The 12,033-nt window shown below is 53.8% G+C and overlaps 1 protein-coding gene across 1 annotated transcript in view; it reads right to left on the reverse strand.

Annotated features, from left to right (window-relative positions):
- SATB2 (SATB homeobox 2) overlaps positions 1-885 on the reverse strand; it is a 182,538-nt gene extending 181,653 nt beyond the window's left edge. Inside the window, exon 1 of the mRNA XM_063111484.1 lies at positions 860-885. The gene's annotated coding sequence lies outside the window, so the exon portion shown is untranslated. The remainder of the gene's footprint in view (positions 1-859) is intronic.
- Positions 886-12,033: the final 11,148 nt, after the last annotated feature.

Consider the following 12,033-nt stretch of genomic DNA (forward strand, 5'->3'; position numbering starts at 1 on the left):
AGCCCCTTCAGCTGAGTGCGTCTCCTGTCCCTCCCGCATACCTTAGCTCGCCCTTCTAATCCCCTGAACCCCGAGGACTCCCACATCTCGCCGCCTGAGCCGCTGGTCCCCCTTAAGAAGCGTTGACTGTACGGCGGCGCCAGAGGGCCAAACTAAGTTCGGTTTCGAGACACTCTCTCGGAGGCAATTCTGGAAATTCTGGCCGGGTGCAAGGACAGCGGAAAGCCGTATCCTCCAATCCTGCCAGGGAACAAGTCGCCGTCCACTCGCCGTACCACCGACCCCCCAGTGGGCGGTGTGCTCAAGGCCTGAGGCTTGAGAATCTCTGGAAGAGAAAGGGTCCCAGAAGCGAAACCTGCCCCTGCCCTAAGTCTCGGCGCCCAGACGCCGGGGACCCCGCACCCAGGCGCCGCCCATCATGTTCCAAAAGAGCCCGAGGCGACCCAGGAGGCAGTCGGAGCCCTGCCGAGAAGGAAGCGAGCAGGATGGTAAATCTTAGAGGAAGCACCCTGGAAGTTGCAGGCAGCGTTTTACTTTCCCTGTCTCCCCCACCACCACTCCCCCCCCCCCCCGTCCCATCCCAGTCAAACGAGGTAGAGAAAATGCACAATTCGAAGTCGGTGGGGGCAGTGTCTCACGTAAATCAACCCGTGGTGGTAACTAAAAGGTGTTTGGCTGCAAAGAAACAAACTGTAAGTTTGATGGAGAAACTTTTAAAAATCTGTAATATAGTGTCGAAATAGGAAGGGGTTTTTGCAAAAACCAACTATCACTGTCAGACAGTACGTTTTCAGAATGGGGAAAGACATATTTCTTATTAATAGCTTAACAACGATAATAATGCTATTTCCTTCCTTACCTTGGTGTGGAACTGCGGAATCCTCCTCCGGATCAATGTCCAGGAACTTAGAAGAATTGGTGGTATTAGGACTTCAGTACTTCTGGGGGAAAAAAATGCAAATGGTTTAGCCAGGATCTTTCCTGTCTGATTCGTCACTATTATTATATCTGATGATGCGAATGGTTGGAGCGATTCAATCCTAAGTCATTAATGAGCTATTTTATAAACACCACTGTCTGAAGATCTTCATTTACATTTTGCTAAGGAGCACTTCTCTAACCTTACAGGCTTGTGTCAACAGCATGATTACAGGACTTCAGTTACACTCTTATAAATAACACAGCCGTATTGTTAATCGGTTAATATTTTATAAAGTGTAAATATTTTATTATGTTTTGAAGAGAACTATTGATTCTAAATTATTAAATCCCTGAGAAGGCTATTTAAATAAAGTATACAATTAAGTAAAATTAAATGTGTGTTGCAGCTAGTTTTCAGATTCTGCACTCTTTTAAATTCATTGATTTTTCTATTGGAGTTTCCTCTTGTCCGTATTTAACAGTGAAAAAAATCTGTCATTTTGGACAAAAAGGCTAAATTATTTTAAATTGCATTTAATATAAAGGAAAATGTCAAATATAATGAATTATTACCAGAAGTGTATTTTGAATGTTTGCAGATTTATGTTTAGTAACACATTTTACAAGTTTCTTTCGATTTGAAAAAGGAGAATTGTAGGAAGTTTTGCAATGTGTGCTGGTGTGGGGTTTTTTTCCCTTGAGTTTTGTCCCTTATAAAGGCCTCTTCTGTTTCAAATTACATACACGCCTTACTGCACAAATTTTGTATTGACCATATTTAAACTGAAGTAAGCGTTTATTTCCAGCATGTTTAATTTCTACAATAAGAGATATTTTAAATAACATTTTTACCTTTTGCTGGGGTTTTCTACTTTTTAAACAGTAAACAAATAAATTTGATGATGATTCAAGCATTTTTGTTTGGTTTCGTTTTGTATTTCTTAAATGGATTATTTCCAAACATTTTAAAAACAGAATCACACTCAAGAAAATAATTGGTTTAGTTACGTTTGTCTTTTTTTAATACTTTGATCCAAATATCATTTTTGCGGACTATGAGATAGTTTGCTTCAGTGCTCAAAACATAAAGTTCACATTTGGGGGACATTTTTATCCCTCAGTTTGCTTCTCACTGACGTTTTTGTCGGGAATCTGCTTAGACTCCCCCTCCTTCGTTCTCCCACCCCCAGTTTTTTTTTTTTTTTTAATGTCATTTAGTCAAAGGTCGACTGTCTTTCATAATCACGCTGAGATTTGTTATTTTTAAAATCAACGGATCATTTCTCTGGGCTTAAACGTGCGTGGTTTTTTATTTCCATCTTCCCTTTTTTCCCTACCTCTTATCAGGCCTTTCTTCTCCTTTTTCTTATGGCTTGCACTTTTAATGAAAACATTTCTTGCTGTCCCTTTGTCAACACTGAGGTTTTTGCCGTTCAGACCCCGGAACCTGGTTATCCTTCCTTCCCGGATGCCCGTTCCTGACGACCTAGGCCCGACCGCCCGGACGTAGGGTGCAGGATGCCTGGCGCGGGACTTAGGCTCTCTTGGCGGGGCCACCCCAGCCGCTGCAGGCCCAGCATCCATCCCCAGGCTCCCTGGCTTTCAAGTTCGGCCACTCAGGCAAAGAGGCCCTCCCAGGAGTGCTCTGGCTCTTAGCACCTGAAAGTTGTGCTGCGTTTTCCCTCCACCCCGGGATACCCAGGGAAAACTATGGAAACTGTCGGCGTCAAAAGCCTTCGACGGCTTCTAGGGACCGAAGCGGGCCTGCCTCCTCCCCTGAGTTTGCCCTGCTGGGGGCGGGAGGAGGGCGGGAGGGAATCATTTCTTTCAAATGAAGCCCACGCCAGCTCTGAAGCCAATTTCCGCTGTGGACTGTCGGTGGAGTTGGGCAACCAACACTTTCGCGAACAGCATAACGGCGCGGGGCTTAGATTGGAAATCGGATGTGCCAAGAGGACAAGAGCCAGGGGCCAGAATGCCCCAAGAGGATGCGCCTTGAAGGACAGGTCGACCAGGGTGGGCTCCAGCCTTTTCCCAGACTGCTCCGGGGCTTCTGAGGAGTGACCGGAGCGCAGGGGCGGGGGACACTTACTTCGTTATCCGCACGCCTTCCTCGTCGGAATCGGAGCCAGACAAATCCTGGCTCGCGCCAGGCAAAGATACATTATTCCTGGCTCCCCCGGCAGCTCAGGGAGCCTGGGCGGGGCGGAGCGGTGAGGAAGCCGTCGGGCCTCCCGAGGTAGGGGCAGTGAAGGTTCCTCCTCCCGTCCGCAAATGAGCCCCTGCGGCCTGGACAGATAGATGCGCCCCAGGGAGACGTCTGATTGGGGAAGGGTGGTGGGCACCTAGTCCGCGTTAGGGAGACGCCGGAGCGTCGGTGCTCTAGGGGAACCGACGGTGCAGAGGCCCAGTGCGCGGAAAGGGCTCAGGAGCTGCCGCGGTGAGCCGTCAGCCCTGGGGTCCCAGGTGCGGGAAATGTGTATCGGGTGTGGGCATTGTCTGCCCCCGGGAAGGAAAGTAAGGAGACGTTTCAGAGCTGGGGGAATTCCTTGGGTGGAAGATTCAGATGTCCCTTCCGCGCCCGCAGGTTGGGAGGCCCAGGAAAACCGAGGGCCTGCGGGCTCGGAGCACTACTACCGCGACACAGGGCAAAGCCCCCCAGCGCCCCCCCCCCCAGGGCTCTCGAGTCCCTTCATTCTTTTTCAGAGTCGAGAGCTTAATAGGTGGATCTACTTCTGCAGCGGTGCAGCAAGAGAACGACTGCCCTGCTAATCTACTGTATTTATATTAATCAACTATAAACGACGGGGCTAACAAGAAAAAGGGGAAAAGAAAAGGAAACGCCAAAGGAGCTGCCGCTGCCTCCCTGCCCCCACCTCGGGGCGGCCGGGGTTGGAGACGGCAGTCGCGCTCCGGGTCCCGTGCAACCTTCATTGAAACAGAAAGCCGTGGGCCCAAGCTGGCGAAGAAGAACCCGCGGCCTCGGCTCGTAGTCAAGATCGCGCCACCCTCGAGCCCGGGTCACTGCCGGGGTCCCGGCCCCGAGCTGAGGCGTCCTCTCCCGATAGCGCCACCGCGTGGGCTGCGGCCGAAACCTGCGGCGCCTGCTCTGCCCGCTGCGTCCCGGAGCCAGTCCTTCCGCGTCGCCTCCTGTCCTCGGGTTAAGGATACGGCGGGGGATGGGCAGGGCCCCGGCCCAGGGCATCGCCGGACTATTCAACGCAAAAATGCGCCGGCGCGCGCAACACACCAGCGCCCGAAGTTTGCCCCAACCTTTTGTAATGAGAAGTACACCTGGAAAGTCCGCGCCACAGCACCCCATCCTCACCCCAAACTCCAGGCAGGACCTCTTGCGTCTCGAAATACGCGCCCACCCCTAGCAGGGGAGGGCGAGCTTAGACAGCCGGGTCCAAGGAGGCCCAAGCCCGAGCGGTTTCCCGAGTGGGTTGTGGATCTGGGCCCGCGCTGGTCTCGAATCACGCCCGAGAGGGCGAGAAAGCCTGAGGCGGGACCCATGGTCCCAGGCACTTACTGAGACCGAGGACGAGGCGGGTGGGTAGTCGGTCTATCCCGCTGTCCAAACCCGTCCGCAGCGGCGGAAAACTTAGAGGGTTTTCTGGGCTGGCGCTTTGCCTGTTCACTCGGTCTCATGAAGCCCTTCGGACACCCTCTCCATCCTCTCAGCCTTGGTCTCGAGCTGAGGCCCAGGTGGCTGTGACGGCGGCGTCCCGGGGCTCAGTTTTCTCTAACCCGTCGGTGCCTTCCCTCCGGGCCCTGCAGCCAAGCCCGGCGGAGCTGGGAATCGCCCCGCGCTGTCCCGGCGCCACATCACGACTTGGCAGCCCCCACGTCGGGCTTAGAGGACTTCACTGGGTAGGTTGGGGCTTATTTGGAATAAATGTAACTGTTCACCATCATCCCCCCCCCCCCCGTGCACACACTAACAGTGGGACTGTCAGCTACGGAAAGAGACAACGACCCAGAAAGGTGTGAATTCACCTGGTGTCCACCCAATTACAAAGCTCCCAGCCCCACACAGAACAGGAGCAAGCCCTGGACGCCTGAGCGGTCCCACGCCCGGCTCGCAGCGCGAACACGCGCGCTCCGGCCCGGGTCGCAGGGTCCGGTGCCTGCTGGCGCCCGACCGAACTCCCGCGCTCCGCGGCCGTTTGGCCTGCTCGCGCACATTGTTACTGTTGTCTGTAACCTGTTTATGTCTAAAGTCTTATACCCGCTGTCCTACCCTAGGCCACGGGGAGCCTTCTCCAAGCGTTCCAGGCCCGGCACCCCTGTCAAATGGCTCACCTCAGCTCGTGGCGCCTGCCTTTGCCCCCTGGCCCAGTACCTTGCGAGGGGCGTGGGACAGGGAGCGGACGCTGGCTGCTCACCTCCAGGAGCCGACAGAAGGTGCCTGCGGCGTCGCTCGGCCAACCCTGGGGCTGATTTAAATAACTAATTAGCTCAGAGAAATTTTATGAGGGGAACTTTTCCTTTTAGTATCAATAAAGCCTAGTAATTGGGTTTGTTGGTTACCTACGCTCGAGTCTCTCTCTCTCTCTCTCTCTCTCTCTCTCTCTCTCTCTCTCTCTCTCTCTCCCCCCCCTCCCTCCCTCTCCCCCTCCCTCTCCCCCTCTCCCTCCCTCCCTCTCTCATTTTGAGGTAACGTTTTCAAAAACCGGCAAATTGTGTGTGCGTTTCTGTGGGGTGTGAGTGTGAATGTGCGAAAGTTGTTTCAAAAGTCCTTCCCTGGAGAACAATTATCATTGTCGCTCTATGAGTGAAGAGTTTTGAAAGGTGAACTGAAGTTATTTCAGAGAAAAAAAATGTCTAAGTCTCACAATACAAGTATAATATAAGGGGGGAGAGTTTCTAATGATTTTCCCGTTGGATATGATGGAAAGACATCTGCAGTGTCGCCCTATAGTTTGCATTTTAATTAACTGCCACTACATTCTGATTTCAAGACACAGATTGTAGTGATATCTGTTGTTTTCAGCATAAACTTCTATACTGTAATATACTCTAATGTTTTATTTTGATTTTCTAATATTTCTGAGATATTCTTAATTGTAAAGAATTATTTCACCTAGAAACCATGCCTCAATTTAAAAATATGAAGACCTTTCATGAACAATAACTGCAAATAGCCCATTTGTTAGTGTCTGCGGAATTGTTGGCTTCTACACAAAATCTCTGGAAATCTAAAGGCAATCTAAAGCTGTTTCCTCTCCACCCATAGCGACATATATATACATATATGTATTTTTCACTTTTGTTGTATGGAAGTTAAAAATACTTTTAGAAGGACTTTGCTGAAAACTGTTGAGCTAAAATTTACCTGAACTTAAATTCCTTACCAAATAAAACATAACTAGTGCCTGCCAGTGTCAGCCTAACGAAATGAAGAGTATTTCTGAATCAGATTATTGTTGGAGTCAGATGCTAGTCAATGAAAAGAACGGAAGTTCTAGTTTGCAAACCAAGGAGGGTGAGGGAGTCAGCTCCTGAAGTTATCAGGAACACACCCAAACCTGTGCACTCAAATCCCCTGTGTTTACATATTATGGAGAACTTTTCCTTTCCATTTTTAGCTAAGAAATTGAGGGTTTCCCTTAGTTCCCTGGGTCTTAGGCTGTGAGACCCAAAGTCGGCCGAGTGTTGCCTCTGCTAGGTAACTTCCGGAGAACTAGAGTTATTCGGAGACAGACCCGGCTCTTTACACATTCCAGACGGAAAAGGGCGTCTTGCCAATGCTTCCCAGCACTGCCACCTCCTAACCTTTCCTCCGCACCGCACCTGCGGGCAGGGGCCACTGGAGCGCCTGACTCTTCTGTCTACTCCCAAGATCGCCCCACAGCCCAAGTGGGCGCTTGGCTCCAGCGAGAGTGGATCTTGAGCTGTGGGTGTATATTCCCCATTTCCTGCTTTCCTAGAGGGTCACACACAACTTTCTCTTCCATCTGTTCCTGTCCGGGCTCCTTCGTCCCCAGTTGTTGCCATCTCCTAGCTCCTACCAGCCCACCACAGTGCACGTGCTCAGGGCGCTCTCAGCGGCCGCCCCTTGTCCGCCAGGCTGGCCATGTTGAGGGAGGACGTGTCCTCCCGGAGCTGTGCTCCGAGTACCGGGAAGTCTAGACCAGAGGCAGGGAAAGATGGAAAGACTGGGAAGAAAAGTGCAGGACAGAATAGGGTAACTCACAGCCTCAGCGGTGGAGACTTAGCTTCCCCAAACAACCGGATTCTCCCTGGCTCCCTGCGGCCCCGACGGCGCTGCTCTGGAAACCCACGATGTCCCCATGTACTGCCTGCTATCCCGTGTTGGTTTCAGTTCAGTTGTTTTCTGAGGACGTAGAAACCCCACTTTCATTATTAATATTTTCTGTCTTTGCCTCATTCTCACTCACTTCTTTTTAAAAAAATTTTTTAAGTGCGTCCCCAAGCTTGGCCTCTGCCAGACCCTGTGCCATTTCCCTGAGGTCTATGTGCAAGAGCAAGAAGTGATTTGTCTGTTTACAGCAGGTTTAATTAACACAGTTATGTGCCGTGAACTCTTTGGGCCCCACCAATGCACTTTGATTTGGAAAGTCAAATAGAATCACATCTTACAAGCGCGCACCCCGGCTGGCTGCCCACTCTGAGGACAGACGCTGTTGTCTTCCTACACCGGCCTCACTGGACCTGGGAGAGTCCGCTGAAGAACTGGCCGCCCTATTCCTCCCGGGAGACCTCAGGTCAGGTTTTCCGGCCAGACCGAGGCCTTCCTGGTAAGGGCGTAAAGGGCTGAACAGCCAGAGCACTACTGGTGGCGGGTGGCCAGGGGGCCAGGCGCCCCATTTCTGCAGACCCGGCTTTCCGGTTGCTGGAGCCCCCCACCTCCTCCTCCCCAGGCCTTAGCTCCGCGCCCTCCCTCATTCCAACCCGGCAGCTTTAGCCGCGGCAAAAGAGTGGGACGCAAATCTCTCTTTTTCTCAAATTGTGCATCTAGCAACCCCTCCTCGCCCCCCAACTCTCAGCCTGCGGTGCTGGGCTGCTGAAGCGTTTTTCTAATTTGCCATCATTGGAAACCTAAGATAATTGGAGGGTAAAACTTTAAGTGCTTCCGGGATGCTCTGACTTCAGGCACTCAATGGAAGAGGGAGAGGGATGAGGTTGAGGGAGATTGACGAGCGACGAATGTCCCCACGTACCCTCCTGGACTTTCCCCCCTCTGCAGCCTGGCTGTACCCACGCACGCACTTGTCTATACTTCCCTTCCCTTCCCCGTTCTTCGGAAGTATCCCCGCCATATTCGGTGAGGTGAAGACCCCTCAGCGTCCCCCTCACCACCCCTCCGCCCCCCGCCCCGCTGCCCTAGGGCCAGGACCCAGGGGCTAGACCCGTGAGCCTGCAGTTCACGTTATAAGAGGCAGTTAGAGTGAGCCCACCTCAACTGCCCCTCGCCCTCCCCCACACATAACCACCCAAGCCAGTGTTCAAGTCCACACCACCCCCGAGATTCCAGCACCCGGGAAGCCGCAGACCTGCCATCCACTTCATGATGTCATCTACAATCGATCCCTTTGGTTTTCGATAGATTTGGAATTCAAGAGTAACTCCCCCTCCCCTTTTTTTCTTTTGGAATTTGAGGGTGCTTGAAACATTCTGAGCGTGCCTGAGGGGGACGGGGGTCTCAGAGGAGATTTTCTGAAAGATGGCGGGAGCAGCTGCCTTTGCTGTCGCCTAGACTTTAGCAGAGTTGGCTCTGGCTGCGCAGCAGCTCTGGGGGCACCCGGATGGCCTCTTGCAACCAGGATAGGAGGAGCGGGGTGGGTGGGTGAGTCGTTTGTTTGTTCTTTTTTTTTTTTTTTAAGTCCGTCTTTATTTCTGTGGAGGACCAGCCCCATCAGTAGAAGGGTACAGCCGTTGGTCCCGAAGTGGCCCCATGACTCGCTCCTCCTCCGTGTGTCAGGCCGCGGACAGGGGAGAGGGACAGTTTGGCGTCAGCTCGGGCGTGCGGCTCGACAGGGCCTTCGCTTTGGGCCTCGACGTCTATCTAAGGCCCAGCAACCCTGCTCGTGTGTGCATCTTGCTTGGGTGTTACTGCGTCTGGGGTGGGGAGTGACGGGTGGGGAGAGCTGGGCTGGTGTAGTATCCACCCTTGCACCGCCTCCCTGAGCAGAGCTCCAGTGTGGACTCAGTGAAAGAATCCATGAATCAGCTCCACAGCGGAGGGGTAGAAAAGGAGCAGTTTTAGTTAAATGAGATGTGAGCAGCTGCGGCAGGCTGCCCCCCTCCCCGGCCCGCCCCTGGGCCGGCGTGAGGTGGCCCGGGAGGTCCCGCCAGCAGCCCCCGCCCCTCAGGGCGAGCTCCGGCCCTGGCAATCTCTGCACTTTGTCATCACGCCCGAGTATTTGACATTCGCAATTATCTGCAAATACCCTGATCGGTTTGTATATGAAACACTTTTTTTCCTGCCTTAAGGTTGGAATCTGGTAAGTTTCAGACAAGTGGTTGCGGGGGGGGGGGGTGACCCAGGGGACTGTGGGGAACCGGGCCGGTGAACCCAATTCGGCGAGGTGGGCGTCGGGGAGGGACAGGTCAACGTGCCGCCTCTTGTAAACCCAGCCCTACTCTGAGGAAAGGCAAGGAAGGGCTCAGGCTGCGAACCTTGGGGTACCTCTTTGAAAGGAGCACCCCTAATCCCGGAGAGAGGGAGGCTGAAGGGGGTGGGGAGATCCCACCACGGGCAAGGCTCAGAGGTTAATCATCTTGATAACCGGAAAGGGAGTTGCCCTGCCTGTTCGCTATCATCCAGAGTGTAAGTCACCAGCTCTCGACCCCGCCGCAGAATTACCTGCTCAAAGAGCCATCCCAGGGAACTCTCTGCTCCGAGCTCTTCCATCTGCAGGAAGTAAACCTCGTCCTCCTTCAAAAGAGGCAGATGCCCCTTTGACCCTCTCCCGCCCGCACCCCCGCCCGCGGTTCCTAAATCCAGGAGAGCCAGGCCCGGGATCGCTCACCACTCCTTCAACGCAGCTTCGTGCTACCTGCCCGTTACAGACCGTCTACCAAAAGAAAAAAAGAAAAGAAAAGAAAGGGGGTGGGCGGCGAGGACGATAAAGGAGCGAGATCGCTTGTGTGGACTCTACTGCTTTCTCAGGATCCTGATCCTGGCCCCTGGCAGATCCGAGGGACCCGGAGCCCAGGGACCAGGAGGCTGGACCGTGTTCGCCCAAGGTGCACACAGCCTGGGCGACCCAGGCTCGGCGTCTTACCATCTAGCCGAGCTCCTTTGCAAAGAGTATATCAGCAACTTCAGAAAGAAACACTTAAGCGAAACCTCTTCCCCACGCATTTACTTTGAGACTCTGCTAGACACTGGGCTTAGTTGCCTTTCACACCTATTACTCATATTTTCTGGGGAAGTGGGAGAAGGAGGGGGGTTACAGAAAGGTGTGCGGGGGAGGTGTGTGTGACTCCTTCGAGAAAAATGGGGGAGGGGTAGTTTAGAAAGTCTGTCTCTGTAACAGCCCAACCACCATACCACTGGCTTATTCTGAAAAGGCGGAGAGAAGAGAGAAGCCGACCGGAGACGAAACTCTCGCTCTTTCCCCTCCTCTACCTCTTCCCTGCGCCCCTGGGACTGGGTCGGTCACCCGGGCTAGAAACCAAGAATGTGCGGCTGGGAGGACACCAGCGCTCGGACTCAGTCCAGTCGGGCAAGAAAGTGTTGGCGGCTCGAGAAGGCCGTTACAGTCTCCCATGGCACACTTGACTCACGAGAGCCCCGTACAGGAAAGGCGACTGGGGCGACTACTCCATTCACAGGTCGCAACCCCTGCAGGAGGATCTCCGGGAAGCAGTCGACTATGCCCGGAGCATCTGCCTTTCTTCCTCCACCTTCCATCTCTCCCCCAACTCCTTAGAGTTTGTTCTGCAGTTTGAGCCTCCAAGGCCCTTAGATTAGGCCCCGCCTTGGCCCTGGATGCCAAGGTGGCGCGTGGAGGCCCCGGGCTGCGACGAGGCTGACAGGTTTCTGCTTGGGTTAAGGGGGATCACGACCTCAGCGGGGCCGAGAGCGGTCGGCTGACACCCACTGCGTCTTGCGCTGGGTCCAGAACTGCCCTCGGCCTGCGGAGGAGGTGAGGCCAAGAAGTCCCATGGCGGGTCAAATCTTCACCCATTTATTTCCTATCATTTTTTTCTGTCCATATCTTTGTTAGCTGTATGACTGCTGTATTCCAACGGCTTATTCTACAGAAACTGCCCCAAGCATTGGGGCAGACTTTGCAAATTTGGCTTCCCCATGAGATGCTCTTCAGTATTCTGCTCCTACTAACCCACCCCGTCCATGGGTTCCCGGGCAGCGTCCACTTTAACAGAATTGATGACTGCTCGGGCCCAGCGAAGAGCTCATTGCACTAACCTGCGCTTTCTAATTGCACCTTTGCTGGAGCTTTCGCACTGTGCAGCCACAAACGAGCTGGCGACCCCGAGCACGTGCAAGCATCCTCCCGCTTTGAAAGTAATTCGCGCCACTTCTTTCGCCCCAAATGTCTGGCTTTGCCTTCGGGCGCTGCTCGGACCCAAGACGCGGGAGACAAGTGCTGAAGGTGACGGCCAGGGACTGGGGGAACTCCTCTGCTCACCTCAGTCCTTGATTTCGAAGGCCCCAATTAACTGCCTGTTTTGTCAGGACTGGCGAGTGCGAAGTGGCTGTGCGACCCGCGGAGGCGCTCGCTTCCCGGGTCCAGGTCTCCAAGGACATCCAGAGTTGGGGGGTGTTGTTCTGACTACCCAAGACGCAAGCAGATCCCAGGCAGGGGGAAGGGACTCCACTTCTCCAGAGATCAGCCCTGACTTTGTTGGTAACTGAAGAAGCGCCTCTGAACTCGGGGAGCGTGTGTTGGGGCACCTCCCTGCACTCCTACCCCCGGGTCCTTCCCAGGCCTCGCATTTTCCCACCACTTCCTCCCCGCAACCCCGCCTGTTAGAGGCGTGCGGAGGGCACTCGGTTTACAGAGCCGGCGTTTCAGATGTTTATTTGCAGCTAATTGCTTGTGCTGGAAAACGCTCGTTACCCGGGAGGGGCGCTTCCGCCCTGCGCGGGCCGACCCCGCCAACCGCAGCTTG

The sequence above is a fragment of the Cynocephalus volans genome, chromosome 1 (assembly GCF_027409185.1).
Source record: "Cynocephalus volans isolate mCynVol1 chromosome 1, mCynVol1.pri, whole genome shotgun sequence".
In the NCBI taxonomy this organism is placed as follows: domain Eukaryota; kingdom Metazoa; phylum Chordata; class Mammalia; order Dermoptera; family Cynocephalidae; genus Cynocephalus; species Cynocephalus volans.